The sequence below is a fragment of the Sinocyclocheilus rhinocerous genome, unplaced genomic scaffold (assembly GCF_001515625.1).
Source record: "Sinocyclocheilus rhinocerous isolate Xijiao unplaced genomic scaffold, SAMN03320098_v1.1 scaffold931, whole genome shotgun sequence".
Taxonomy (NCBI): Eukaryota; Metazoa; Chordata; class Actinopteri; order Cypriniformes; family Cyprinidae; genus Sinocyclocheilus; species Sinocyclocheilus rhinocerous.
In genome coordinates, this window is record NW_015657104.1 from 561,977 (window position 1) to 577,444 (window position 15,468).

At 35.7% G+C, this 15,468-nt stretch overlaps 1 pseudogene; it reads right to left on the reverse strand.

Moving 5' to 3' along the window:
* Positions 1–8,340: 8,340 nt before the first annotated feature.
* On the reverse strand, positions 8,341–15,465 carry LOC107720846 (G-protein coupled receptor 54-like; annotated as a pseudogene).
* Between the last annotated feature and the right edge of the window lie 3 nt (positions 15,466–15,468).

Here is a 15,468-nt window from a genome sequence, read left to right on the forward strand (position 1 = left end):
CCATTCACTGTTAAATCGGCCTCGGTATGAGTCCAGCTGCTTTGTCACATCTCTTAAAATGTTGTTTAATTTCATGACTCAAAAACTTCTGTAGAGAAAATTCTGCTAGCAAGGAAATGTGAAATGCGCAGGAGACTACTATAATTACTCTACTCCTACAGATGCTTGGCAATGTGTGAGATTAGCTTTTGTGAATTAGCATCTAAGGTTAGCTTCTGACGATTGTGATAGCCATTTTTATCTCATCCTTTTCAAAGGGAGTGTCGAAAAGGATGTTAACCAGAAAATCCAACGCCCACTCAACAGCCTCATCCATCCCCCATTCTTTACTGTGGCAGGCAGTTGTCCGTATCTGACCTGTGCCTAGACGAGCGTGTTTGTGCTAGAAGATGGAAATCTGGAGTAATTATTATATTATCAAAAACAATGGCTGAAGTGCTGCAGTGCTATTTGTCATCTCAACAAGTATTAGGCATTTTAGTTGTATGATTAATTTGCCATCTTCTCTGGTGATTATGCTTTAGTTTTTTTAGTGGCTGAAGTGCTGCAGTGCTATTTGTCATCTCAACAAGTAATCAAACATGGCATTTTAGTTGTATGATTAATTTGCCATCTTCTCTGGTGATTATGCTTTAGTTTTTTTATAAATGGTCTCTGCTGTCCTCTTAGTGACTTTGAACACAGAATAAAGCTTCACAAAATTTCACCACCTGGGCCGTGCCCATAGCAGAGTGTTTGTTTCTACACACTACCCGTATTCCAAAGCCATGTTTGTTTTTATTGGAGATGGTGGTGGTGTTGTTCTGAAAAGGCAGTCAGGCACTCTGAATGGAAGGGGTCACTGGAGAGCATCTCTCCAACTTTGAGAGGAAATCCACTGTCATAGTAAATCTGTTCACCATTCACTGTTAAATCGGCCTCGGTATGAGTCCAGCTGCTTTGTCACATCTCTTAAAATGTTGTTTAATTTCATGACTCAAAAACTTCTGTAGAGAAAATTCTGCTAGCAAGGAAATGTGAAATGCGCAGCAGACTACTATAATTACTCTACTCCTACAGATGCTTGGCAATGTGTGAGATTAGCTTTCGTGAATTAGCATCTAAGGTTAGCTTCTGACGATTGTGATAGCCATTTTTATCTCATCCTTTTCAATGGGAGTGTCGAAAAGGATGTTAACCAGAAAATACAACGCCCACTCAATAGCCTCATCCATCCCCCATTCTTTACTGTGGCAGGCAGTTGTCCGTATCTGACCTGTGCCTAGACGAGCGTGTTTGTGCTAGACTGAACGACTGCACTTTAAGTGTCTTTTGGCAGACACACAGCAAATACCTGCACCAGGTGGATCGGCAACCCCAACACACTTGCACGCGCAGCTCAGGTGACAATGCAAGCCCTAGAATTCCTAAACCGGTCAGTATGGAAAAGCGATAGTTGCCTAGGGTTAGAATGGGGTTGCAACCAAATATTTTAGATGGAATGATCGCGCTGTCTTTATTCTACACTCAATCTGATTGTCGGGCATGTGCATACTTACGGCCTTGTGCTCGTTCAGTGAAGTTAATTGGAGACACTACACTCTTAAAAGTAAAGGTTATAAAATAGGGTTTTTTTCACGTCGTAGAAAAAACATTTTGGGTTCCCCAAAGTACCTTTCAGTCAACAGTTCTTAAAAGAACAATTTTTTCTTAATGTGACGAACAATTTAATAATCTAAAGAAACTTTTTCCTCGATAAATGCTTGTGTGAATTTCTAACATTTACAGATAATGATATCACCTTCAAATGTACTGTAAGTTTATTGCATTAAACGATTTTAGAGGTTTTGTCCGTAAAAATGCCTTTTTTTTTTTTTAATGTAAAGTGACTGATGGACATTTTCCATGCACAGCACACAAACCCAATTTATCGATAATGATATTTATCAATTTTCTGACCGATGGACTCTATGCACGATCAGTTTCACGTTTAGTCCTATGGCCATCGGAAGTTTCGGTGAAGCGCAGTGTATGAAAACTGTGAGAAGTGGGAAGTTTTCCACAGTAGGAAAAAGGCTATACTGGTTCTGGAACTCATTACTAAAACATTACATGTAATATAATATACTGAAATGTTATGTTTGTAGTTGATCGACAAATATGATGGCAAGAGTTTAGTTTGCCACTACCACAGTTTACTTAGGGAGAATATTATATTAAAAGCTCACCATGAAAATAGGGCTCAAACTTCTGTTAATATGAATTTTTCATATTGATTTTCACGGGTGTTTTAACTGTATTTTGAGTGTGTGATGTGTTTTAAGGTTAAAGGAAATATATGTAAACTGAAAGCAGAAAATTACCAGTTTACAGTTTACAGATTTTTTGTTTATGAGTTGTTGCATCCCTATTTGTAATACAGGTAAATGTGCATCCTCCAGACACTTTTCAGTGCTACTAACAACGACAAAGAAATTATACTTACTACAGTAACTTAGACGGTAGTAATGGAATTGTGCCTTCAGGGGGCGCAGTATGCACTTTTTTCTGCAGAAAGAAAAACAAACTCCTCGCCATATGTACATATTGTTGTGTTTGAGACCAAATGAGTGAGTTTATTTTTAGTTGGGTGCACTATTGGGTTTCATTAAGGCTGCTGTGAGGGTCCCAGACGGCCCGCCTCAGTAAAGACCACGTAGTGCCAGAGGCCGAGAGTGGTTTCCTGCCCGTGTTGTGACGCAGAGCGGTGGAGCACACATGCTTACATACACACCATCTCTCTCACACACAAAGAGCGTGTAGAATGGGTTCTTTGTACTGCTGTGGTGCCATGTCTCTGTGCTGACAACATTTTTCCCCTTCAAAGACCAAATCCAACACGACTCAGCTGCCCCAGCTCACTCCGTCTGTCTGTTTGGGCAGGTGAGAAAAGGGTCAGGAGTGAGGGAGAACCGCACCGTTCTTAAACACTTTACTTCAAATTGTCTACCTCTGTCTGCGCCAAAACGGTAGTTGTGATGAGACAGGTATGGGTTAGAGGTTTTCAAGACCAGTCACGTCCAGCATCTCTGATGGAAAATTAGATATCTTAAACGTTCGTGCCCTTTACCACCATTTTAAAAATATTCCCTACTGGGTGAAAGCAATTATAAGTAAATAAATATGAAAAACCTCCTCCATCTCATTTATCTCCCTCAGTATTGCTTGTGTCTTATTTTTAGGTGTCTCTGACTCTCTGCTTCCATCTTAGGACACAGTATGGAATTGCAGAGCTTGCTCTTCAGTTCATTTGCAATCCATTGCCGCTGACAGGTCTCTGCCAGTGAACAGTCGTCGTAATGCTTCTGTGTGCTTGAGAATAGAGCAAATAGTCAAATAGATTGAAATAGAATGTGGACGCTGGCAGAATTTGAAATGCGGTAGATTATAGCCATATTCATTTCATAAATAAAATACAAATTCTCTGAATGTTATACTTCTAAGCACCAGAAAGAGTTTTATTGGTCAACTGTGCTCATATACAGAGGGAATTTCTATTATGAGCAAGGTTTTAATTTCTGAATTATTATTATTATTATTTGGTCAGGTTAGATTTATGATATTTATGATATTAAAAAACCACACACACACATACATTTTTTTTTTGAGAAATAATGGTTCATATACAGTAGACATACCCTGAAATGTTTTAAACCATATGGATCAATATGAATACAAAGACTACATTTAGATGTAAACTCGATTTTTCCTGCTTTTAAATGATTTTCTTTTAATCTTTATGATGGACATCTAATTGTATGAGTTAGCTTACTCACTATTTCAAGTTTAGTACAGTTAACATGATTGTGTATTACAAAATCAAAATCTAAACTCCTACTATCTTAATCTTGGAGTTTATTAATTTAATGTAACTGATGCAATAACTTATTTGGGTTTGCAGTGCAGTTTTATGTTATTGACCCATTTTCACAGTAATACTAACTCAATAATAGGACTTTGTTTAGTATTTGTACAGAGAGTTGTGCGCTAAGGAGAATAAGTATATTCATAACGGTACAGTATGGGTCTGTAGAAGTAGTTTAATTTTAATATCAAATATGATATAAACAGATAGTGTGCTGTAAATGTGCTGTTAGTAAATGTGTAAAATGAATTCACATTTTTCACAGGAAATGAATGAGTTATACTGTCAAGAAACCTTATTGGGGACTGTAACTGTTCATAAAAGAGACTGCTTGAGCAAAAACGGTCGATGGGAAAGAGATGATTTTGCCTGCCGTTTTCTCGCTCTGGAAGTGAACAAGGACAGGCAGGGGTGCATTAAATGATCTTTTTCCCAGTCATCTTGACTGTCTGTTATAGCCTATTTTTGTCTGATTTGGTCGCTGAGACAAACGAGACAGCTATAGACGTGCGCAGACTCAGTGCCTGCTGAGTAGAACTTTATCAGAAGCTCCTGTGGCAGGTTCAACTTCCTCAGCTGCTGAAGGGAGTACATGCAATATTGAGGCTTTTTACATCAATATAAGTCTCCCACAGGTTTTGGGAGATTGAAACCTGAAGGACACTTCTGACAGTGATGTTGAGTAGAGGAGTTGGTGTTGAAATCCAGTATTATCTCTACAGTCATTCAGTAATAATAATTTATGATTTAATAATAAAAATGTAATTACTCTTCATACATTCTGCGGAAATATTGTGTACAAAACTGAAAAAAGTTTCAAGCAATATTTTCCCAGCAGAGCCATATTTTTCTCTGCAAGCAATATGTTTTCATTTCTTCTGCAATGCAAATGAAACAACACCAAATTCCAAACACACTCAAACACACACTTCAGTGACAAGTGAGTGCACTGGAGAGTGATTTCAGAGGCAGTCTCTCTGTGCCCTTTGAGATGTAGAACCTCTGAATTTATGCATTGAAAAAGGAAATTTCAAATAAGTGTTTACCCCTGTGTAAGTGGACACACTCATCGTGTTTGATGTAAACAAAAAATATAAGGGAGGGCAGGGATAAATGTGGCATTCAATAAATGTGACATCTGCCTCCTCTCAAGATAATGCATAGTTTTAGTAATGATCAACACCTGATCATCTAAAGAAAAAGCAATTATTGAAAAAAACAATTTGAAGTGAAAAATTTCTATATATATATATATTGCAATAAATCAAAACTTACATCAATTTAAACAGTTGATGTAATTCAGAGTTACAACTTAGCATTTAAAAGTTACAAATGTTTCATGTTTTCTTTTTTATTTGCTACATTAAATGTGGAACATTAATTTACATTAAATGTGCAAAAGGGGTCGATTTAAAATTACTTTGTTCCAATATTCTTACCCATTTACAGAGTGTTTTTTAAGTTTATTAAATTATGTATTCCATGTAGTCTTTCATATATTTTGGTATGTCTAATGTTTGATGATGTTTTATGTTTATACTAATCTAATCTAATATAATCTAATATAATACACTGAACAAAATTATAAACGCAACACTTTTGTTTTTGCCCCCATTTTTCATGAGCTGAACTCAAAGATCTAAGACTTTTTCTATGTACACAAAAGGCCTATTTCTCTCAAATATTGTTCAAAATCTGTCTAAATCTGTGTTAGTGAGCAAACAAAAGTGTTGCGTTTATAATTTTGTTCAGTGTATAATATAATATTCACATAATAAAAAATTGTCATTGATTGTTGCATACCACTGTCAGTTTTACAGAATCTGTGTTAGGAATGTAACATCTACCTTTGTGTACTTCTAGTTTAATTGTATTCGACTTGATTAAATTATAAATTTAATTGACACTGAAAACTATTGCTGACATTTTAAAGATGTCTGAGGCAAAATTTCAATGGTTTAGGGTAATTTTATTCTGAATAAATGAGTTTCACAATTTTCCCCAGGCTCCTAAGCAAACATAAAACAAATAGTTTCTTTATGAGTATGATATGATGAATAGAGTGACTCATTGCATCTCAGAGTTTTAAAGTGAATTAAACTATTACAGTGCCTCTGTTTACTGACCTTAGGCCAAGAAGAGGACAGATGCTAGCTTAGCGCTTTGAAATAGCAGGACTGATTACGCACTTCCTGCACCTTTTCCACTGATCAAGATAATAATTGGCTGTCTGTGTAGGTGGCATCATGGGGTTATTTCCATGCTATTAGTCCATTAGTCCAACTGCTTGATTTTGCCTTGCCGTTTCTCAGAGCAATACATTCTGCATGGTAATTAAAGACGCATTATGCAGTGAATATCAAATATCTGTTTGATGTCACTGGAACAAGATGACGAATTATTCATAGATTTGGCAAATTTATTTACGCAAATCCACATTCATATGGTAAATACTATACATATATTTCGATGATGATCCATTTGAAAACTCTGATCATACATTTGTAGATGAAAACATTTTTAAATGCAGACAGTATATGCACTGGAATTGATTATACGATTCTTTCAATATAGGCAGGACATTTTAGACAGAAACCTGTTTAGTCTCTTCTCGTTGTATGTATTCTACAAAGCCAGAAATCAATCAATCCTTCCTAAACAAGACAAAGAAATATGGAAATAAAATAGGCAAACAAAGCTACTCAAGTCCAGTCAGATTTGAATTCATTAAGGCATTTATAGAGCTAACAGGACCATGCTTCAAGGATACTGAATAATTTATTAATGCCAAGGTTAAACCGACAGCACTTCAAGAAAAGCTTTTAGCTACTTAGCTCTGCTTGTCAAAACATTTCACAAATGCTAATGATAAGACATCTATTTCTGCTTAGGATGAAAGTAATTAAGCAAGCTTTGTGGTAGCACACGCTAGCAAAACAAAATCACACTTAATTCCACTTTGAATTCCTTCTCACTTAGCATGGTAAATAACACCACTACGTCTACCCTGTAAATGTGTTGTATTGCCATTTGTGCATCAAAGAACCATTTTCCCTCATCTATTACATCATAATGGAGGGCACATTTGGAAAGCCTTGGAGGATGCTATTGATTTAAACTCAGAACACTGAATATGTTAGGCCCAGTTCACGCACAATGTGTTTTTGCACTCCACTGTGCTGCTTGTTAATCAATGTAAACATATACACTAGACGAAAGTCTTTGTTTTTGTCAGCGTTTTGTTATGTCCTCAAGGGTCAAGGCACAGAACGCATTTTTGCATTTTACTGTGCTACTTTTCCAATGCTTTTCTATGTAAACTTGCACTAGATGTATGTGTTTAACCATTGTGTTCACATCTGGCATCATTTGCACTATTTAGCACCTGACGGCATTTTAAAAATGTGGTGCTCAAGTTAAAAGTACTTTTAAAAATGCTTTTGGAGACCTTGTTTTTATTTATTTTTTCCCCAAATTCCACTGCTTGCGTCTTGCATTTTTCAACACAAAAACTCGTTCTTTGTGATTGGCCCCTTAGAAAAACATTGTTGACTATTGTGTTGCACTGTTTTTTCTGTGTTTTTAAGAGACATACAACTTAGGGGCCGTTCACACAGAAAGCATTTTGGCATTTCACTGTTCTTTCTTATTTTCCTTTGTTACTTGTAAACTTGTTAGGACATGTTTCACCATTGCGCTCATTAAAAAAGTGAAACTTGTATTTTGTATTTTTCAACACAAAAACATGCTTTCTGTTTAAATCACCCCTCAGACAAACACCTTTGACCACTGCTTCGCACTGATTTTTCAGCATCTTGCACATGAGTGTTGCGTTTTTACAACAACATATAAAGATGCAGACAACTTAGGGGCTGTTCACACAAAAAACGTAATTGCATTCCAAGTCTATATCTTGCGAATACACCTCTTCAGGTAGAGCCATGTTGTAGAATGTTCAGAATATATAAATATAACTGATGAAGAGCAGTCTGGAGTGGTGTTACATGAGGAAGTGTGCACAGGGAGGTTTCGTGTACATGTCAAACACAATAGATGAGTCAACAGTTGCCATGTTTGATTTAGTCAACATCCTCTCAGGCAAGCTCCTACACATCTCCGCTGGCAGAACATTCGTTTGGTTTCCCATCCGTGAACTTACTCCCTGTAAAATGAGCTTTCCATCCAGCTTTTAAAAAGGCAAGCACTCGTAGCACAGCAGGGCCAGCAATAAGAGTTTAACCTTTTGGTTTAGATGTTGGATATAAATATCAAATAATACTACTTAACTCCAGCTGTAAATATAACTGCAATTCTTTGCCTTTTAAATGGCCTTTTGCACCACATTCAAATTTTTTCACAACTCGGTGAACTGAATATAACCCCTATTTAGTGGGGGAAGCCTGCGCCTCAGCAACTAGACGGTTGGCATGAATTCATGGTTTAGGTGTCATCTGCTCTCATTTCCTCTCAGTGTTGCTGTCCTCCGTCGCTACAAACTTTATTTCTGCATTGGCCGTGCGGGAAGCAACACTGCTGTCTCTCACTTTGTGTCTGAAGAGGAAGGGGAAGGTCTTCCTGAAGGACTTGCGGAAGCTGGCGCCCATAAAACCGTAGATAATAGGGTTGATAGAGGAGTTGGCATAGGACATGCAGTTAGCCCATGTCTTGATCTTATATGTTGCGTAGTTGGCCTTGAAGTTGGGATAGAAAGACTGGAACAGGACAAAGATCTGTATGGGACCCCAGCAGATGGTGAAGAGAGCAACAATGACCACAACCATTTTGGAAATCTTACTCCTAATGGAGATAGTTCTCTCTGAGAGCAGGTGGACCTGAAATAAACAAGGTTTTGATAAGATTATAGCAGACAACTGGGTCTGATATGTGAAAAAAGAGATCAATGATATTTTAAAGAAAAGTATACATATTTTTATTATACATTTAGTGACAAGGCTCTACAAAAGTATTCAGAATTCTAGTCTTTCTAATGCAGTTATACATTGAAATGCAGTTCTTTGTGATTTTAATGTACTGAAATCTGACAAGATGAGAAACCTGACATTTTTTCTGTAAGGATGCTATGAAGAAATATATTTTAAAAATGCAGACAATGACTTGAATACACCTGTTTTTTGATTAAAATGTTTTCAGTTTGTAAATTAAAATGAACTTTGATATTTTTGATGGGGTTTAAAATTAAAGTTAAAAAAAGTCTACTGCAATTAAAAGTCGCATAAAAAAGTAATGTTGACATAAGTAGTTGCATTATCTTTTATTCATATTTTTCATGTATTTAAAATATATAAGCAGGTTTGTTTTAAAATATTATTAATATTGTAAAAAACAAAACTGTCCGCCAATTCAATCCAAATCATCTGGAAATTATAATTTTATAAGCAATGCTAAGAAAACTTGAAATTTCATATACCCTGATATTCATGGTTCAAATAATTCATGGAAAAATAATAGTTCCCTTTCATGGGAACTTCGAACTGCCAAAAAATAAGTCACTAAATATATGCTTGTTAATTTTCAAAGCTCATTTTACCTTGTTGTGTTCCAATCTTTTTGACCTAGAGAGGATTTTCTTTTTCCTGAAAAGTTAATGTTATTGCATTGGACTAAAACTTACTGTCTTTGCTCATGCAGGGTATAATAACTTCACTTGTTACACTTGTGGTGTTCCCAGTCAAAAAATGACTGGCCTATAAAAATTGCTTCTAAATTTCTCACTATTCTGTTGGATGTATGTTGGATTCAATTATTTTGTAACTAATTTCTTTATTTAAAATTATCGACATATAAGTAAGGAATAAATACTAAATTTTTTTACTAAGAATAATTTATATTAATATAGTTCATTTTATTAACATTTAAATGTAGCATGTACAAAATCAAGTTATTTGTTTATTTTTACAAAGTGCTATATATATTCTTTTGTCCTTAAATTATTTTTATTTTACCTTATTAAATAAAGGTTACTACTACAACTACTTTATTTCTTTACTTTTGAAGAGAAGAAAAGAAACCAAGATGTTTCACAACCTCTTGAGAGGATATACACCTGAATAATAGATTAAAGCACATATAGCCTTTCATATCCATTCAGTGAAGTGTCATCACTGGTTGGTACCCATGATTGTACCTGATGGTTGTTATCCACTGGTTCCACAGAGGCTTGTCCCACTCTCTTCAGCATGAAGGAATAACAGAAGGAGATGGTAATGACAGGCAGTAGATATACGGCTATGAACTGATAGAGGATGAAAGCTTTCTCGTGAGTCTTTGATGGAAACCTCTCCATGCAGTATTTTCTTGGTGAATACTAATGAGATCAGAGAGAGTATTCACTCACAGATGAGACAAAAAACGTTAGAAAGGATAAAGAGATTGTATGGGCTGATTTACACAAGATGCATTTCTGCAGTCTTGTTCCTCTGCTTTTTAATTGTTTTTGTATGTAAACATACGTTATAGACAGTTGACAGTTGTGCCGTGTCTGACTGCATCTCGTGCATGAGTGCCATGTTTTTAAGACACTGTGTCAAAGAATTTAGAAAAACCTGTCTGAGGACTCTGCATTCTTTTTCAATGCTTTTGTCTCACGTAAAGAACATGTTCTACAGTATATGAATGGCCCCATCACACAAAGATGTTTTATTGTAAACTTTCCCCATATATTTATATTTGCATTACTATTGGGCCATTCACACAGAACACACTTGCATTTAAAAAAAAGTAAAGTCTAGAGACGCTGTTCATCTAGCATTCATCATGTTTATGTGTTAAAAAAAACTAAGGAGAAACATGGTGAAATACAAAAATGTGTTCTATGTGTACAGCCCCGAAATGTGTTGGTTTGTTAAACTAAAGAGTAAATTGAATTTATATTCTCTGGTAATCAACAGCAGGTGACAGATTGAGTTTTAACAGATTAAGATGTCTTTATGTTTAATAAAGTGAACTAATTATTGCAGTCATAGAGAGAATACAGCCTAGTGTTTGTTATATGTAGGGAAGGTGTCACCTTTTTTTGAACTTTTTTGTTGATAATTGTACTAAATTACTTACCGATCCAGATACAGATGCTAACAATCATTGCGACACGAGGGGTTCGATGGTGCAGGGATTTCAGAGGATACACAGTCACATAGCAACGGTCTCCACTCATCGCCGTAAGAGTGATGCATGTCGCCTGTACGGTCACCTACACATTGCCAAACCCTTTGTTATCATGTGTTCATATCATTATCAGTACATGCAAGACAGATGCACTCCAGAGAACTAGAGTAAACGTTAAATTTTGATTTAACTAATCTAAAATCTAGCACATCAAAAACACAGCCGCATAATGATTTCAGTACAGGCCAGTCTTTAGCTCATCGTCTTTTGAATTAATTCTAGACACACAAAAAACAGCCCCATTCACTTGTGGTTTTGTCTGGTGAATTAATTGAACTGACGTGTCTGATTGCTTATCTTAAATTAAACGAATCAGGTAAGAGGAGAGGCTTTAGCTCTTTGATGCAACAGGTGTGAACAAAGAGCTGTTCCATCCCATCATCTTTTGTGCAAGGTATCTAATGATTAAACAACAAAAAAAAAGAAGTGCATTAGCCTCAATCTGAGGAGGCCTGTGTGTCCGACAAGATAAGCTTCACAGCGCTTTGGACCAAACCTGTACAAAGAATACAGGATTAGGAAAGACCAAACCCACAGACGAATTTATGCAGTTATTCCTCCCACAGCGATTGTTTGGTGTTTGTGTTGTTCATTCGTTCAGTAATTAAATACAACTATGAAGGAAGACTTGTAAATTAGCAGCAGACTTTTTCATTTCCATAAAGCAACATTTCACTTAGTAACGATTGCACTGCAACTTTGAATTTACTTCAAAGTATAGATGAAACGAGTAAGATGGGCTGGCATATCCCTTTGGTCGCATATTCTTTTTCTTTTCTTATGTTTTTAATGCTAGCTTTTATAAATATACTGTGTCCTACTTTTTTTTGTTTGGCCGATGCAGTCTCACACAAGGCAGTGAATAAAGATTGACTCACATCTTCTATTATCTACATGAAATGAGGGATGAATCATAATGTTGAAATGCCACACAAAAATAAGTTCTTCCTCCATGTACACCCAAATGTAAAAAAAGAGTGAAAAGGTATTCCTCAGAGCATTTCTATTCAGTGATGGTTTTCTGTTTTGATGTATATTTAGTATGGTTGTTTTAAATGGAACTGTTTGAGTTCTCAGACTCTTTTATTTATTGCTGCAGAGAGGTCGCTGTTTTTGGGAAAGCTTTGAAGCCTGCCAAGCTACAAGTTACAGTTTTCAAGTAGACAAACTATAGCATACACTCTAAAAATTGCTGGGTTGTTTCAACCCAACTTTGGGTCAAATATGGACTAACCCAACTTTTGGGTTAAAAGTTTAATGTAAAAATGTAACCCAACAGTTGGGTTAGTCCATATTTGACCCAAAGTTGGGTTGAAACAACCCAGCATTTTTTAGAGTGTAGCTTGTTATCCTTTCGGAAAAAGTAGTTAGCTAGTTAGCTACAGGTTGCTAACAGAAAGTAGCTTACTATATTGAAACTATTTAACTATAGGCAATATCTATCTTAAATTCATAACAAATATATAATATTCAATATAATTTAATCGGAGCTATATTTTTTCTGGTCCAAAAACAAGGGTTTTTGAATGAATCTTGATTAGGGTGATTTACACTATTTACAGGTAATACAACTAATACTAGAATATCTCAAATGAAAACAGTTTTATTCGGTGTTTACAGTGTTTAACTAAACATTTTACTGTAAAAAAAAAAAAAAAAAAAAAGTTGCTTAACGATACAAAACCTAAATACATTTTCAGCTTCATTACTCCAGTCTTCAGTGCATGATCTTTCATAAATGATTGTAATTAACGATGCAATACCTATAGTTGCTGTCATACTTACCTCGAAACACTATGGGAGGCAGCACTTTTAGCCCACATCCTCATTGGCTAGTATTAAAATATTTAGCTTTGCTGACTTGCATTAAAAGCAAACCTGTGACAATCACAATAGATTTAGCACCTAATATCAGGGTATTGATGCCCTTTTTTTTCTTTCTTTTTTTTTTTTAACCATTTTACCAGCCCAGACTCCTTGGTTTCTTGCACATTTTGCTACCTTTTTAATGTGAAATGACCACTGAGGGGTGCTAAAAGAGTGTTCCGTTTTATCTGAAATTGATAAACATGAATCCAGCAACATTATTACACTTGTTGGTTGTACGTATCGCTGCAGTAAAATGAAATGTCTAGTAAGTGGCACTAAAAGTTTAATGCTCTTTTGCATTCCAAAATAAGTTACCACCTACAGTAAACACTGCCCTAAACCTAACTGGTAGTGCAAAGGTGAGAATGAAAAACGCATTTGCTGAATGTACCAGGTGAGCTACCAAGCAAATTTACTTCATCAGAAAAGCCATACATCTGGAGCTTGTTATGTGATGCAAACGCCAAAATATATTAGTTTACAAATCATGCACTATGGTAAAGTGTTTTAAGGTCATAACATGGTTAAGGAACCACACAAAAATAAATCTATATTAATTGATAATCTGCCCGTGAAATCATAATGTGTGAAAAGGAATAAATGTTGTGCATGTTTTACTGCCGCTAGTGGACATTTAATCTGGAAACTGTGGTGAATTATATGTATAGGCACTTTTTCTTTTAGTGTTTTGCAAAATAATGTAGGCAAAGGCATGTTTTTCCAATGAGCCTAGGTTGCTTTTTACCTTCTTTCTAATCAGAGTTCCAGAAGCAGCATTGTCTCTGGCAGACAGTAAGAATGTGCTTGTCCAGAGAGGAACATTGATTGTGAAATAGGTGCGGAAATCAGAAAATGTGCAGTGATTAATCTCTATGCACCTCTCATACCAAAGCAACTACATTTGTTTCAAATTTATCATTTATAATTTATATTTATAATTTGATTCACTATACAGACTCAATCAAATGCAAATGTTTTGATATTGCATCCCAGTGCCGAAACTTGTGCAGGCCCATACAACCCAAGTTCTGCCCGGGACAAGTCAAACATTTGATCATGAATATTAATTATGTGACATCAGCTAATTAATTTCATTGCCATATAGCAACATCACAATGTACCAAACTCGTTCCGGCATCACTGCCCTAAACAGATTTTCTAGTAAGCATACAGACTATATTATAGATCTTAATCAGTGTACAAATCCATTTATTGCTACTTGGTGACACTGTTGGGTACTGTACTGAAGTCCAGAATCCTGTCAGCATTGATCCTCTTACTTTTTACATTTATTCCTCTTACTTTTCATTTCACGGTGACTTTGTCGGTATGGCCATTGTCCTCAAAAACATTCTGAGATGACGCAGCAGAGACACATTTACACTACACAAAAGAAAAAATTGCTTATTTTTAACAATACGTCTTGTGCAGTGTTGTTCCCTGAGGTGCTCTGCTTACCTGTTGGAGAAAAGCAACAAATTTGCACATGAAGTCCCCAAATATCCAGCCAGGCAGAGGGTAGAGGGTAGCAGTGAATGGCACACAGCACAGCAGGAAAATGATGTCAGTGGCAGCCAAGTTAGCTGAGGAATTAAGTGCTTGTGTTATGAACGATCTGTTTCATTTGAATAGAAGGTATGGAAAAGGTGAATGTGTAATGTGAGGTGCTACTGTTCATATTACTGTTATCTCCTTGGAGTATAGGGATTCTGTCAAATATTGTGAAGTCAAAAATAGTTGAAGACAGAAATGGTGGAAAATGTGAAGTGAAAATGCAGTGAATTAAATGCAAGCTCTGACAGCAACACTGTAAATCAATTTGAGTCGCTGTGGATGATCTGCCTTTATTCCATTCCAAAATTCACTAAAAGTACAAATGCAGTAAAATTACAAATACTAAAATGCCAGTATAGTCACATAGTGGCAATGACTTTTTTTGATTGAGTACTTCATTCAAGTTCCATACATTTTAAGGTATTTCCTAACCTCACAATCTTGCTCAAGAGGTCCTTGTGAAGCGTTCTTTGAGGGAATGCAATAATTCTTACAGTTACATGACAGTACATCATTCTGTGACTAATGAATCATTCACCACAAATATACTAACACAGTCAATGAGAGGCTAAGAGGATAATCATATAAAATACTTAAATAATACTTTAAATAATAATAATGTTATTTGTCTAGCAGCTTAATATATGAAATGCAATTCAAAATGCTTGGTTGGTCTGAGCATAAAAACATTTACAAAAAAATATAAAAACAACAAAAATGATAATAAAACAGATAAAATAATTAAACGGAGATATCTCATAACAAAAATAACAAAAGAGAGAGAGAGAGAGACAGAGAGAGAATACATTGACAAAAGAGACTAAAATATATTATTCAAAAGCTAAGAAATGTTTTTAGACGCTTTTTAAAAGTGCAATTGCTTAGAGCTTGTCTAATGTGGTAAAAGGTTCCAGAGGTTTTGTGCAGAAAAAAACTGGCTGCAACTCACCAATGTAAAAGTTAGTGGCGGTCCTCATCTG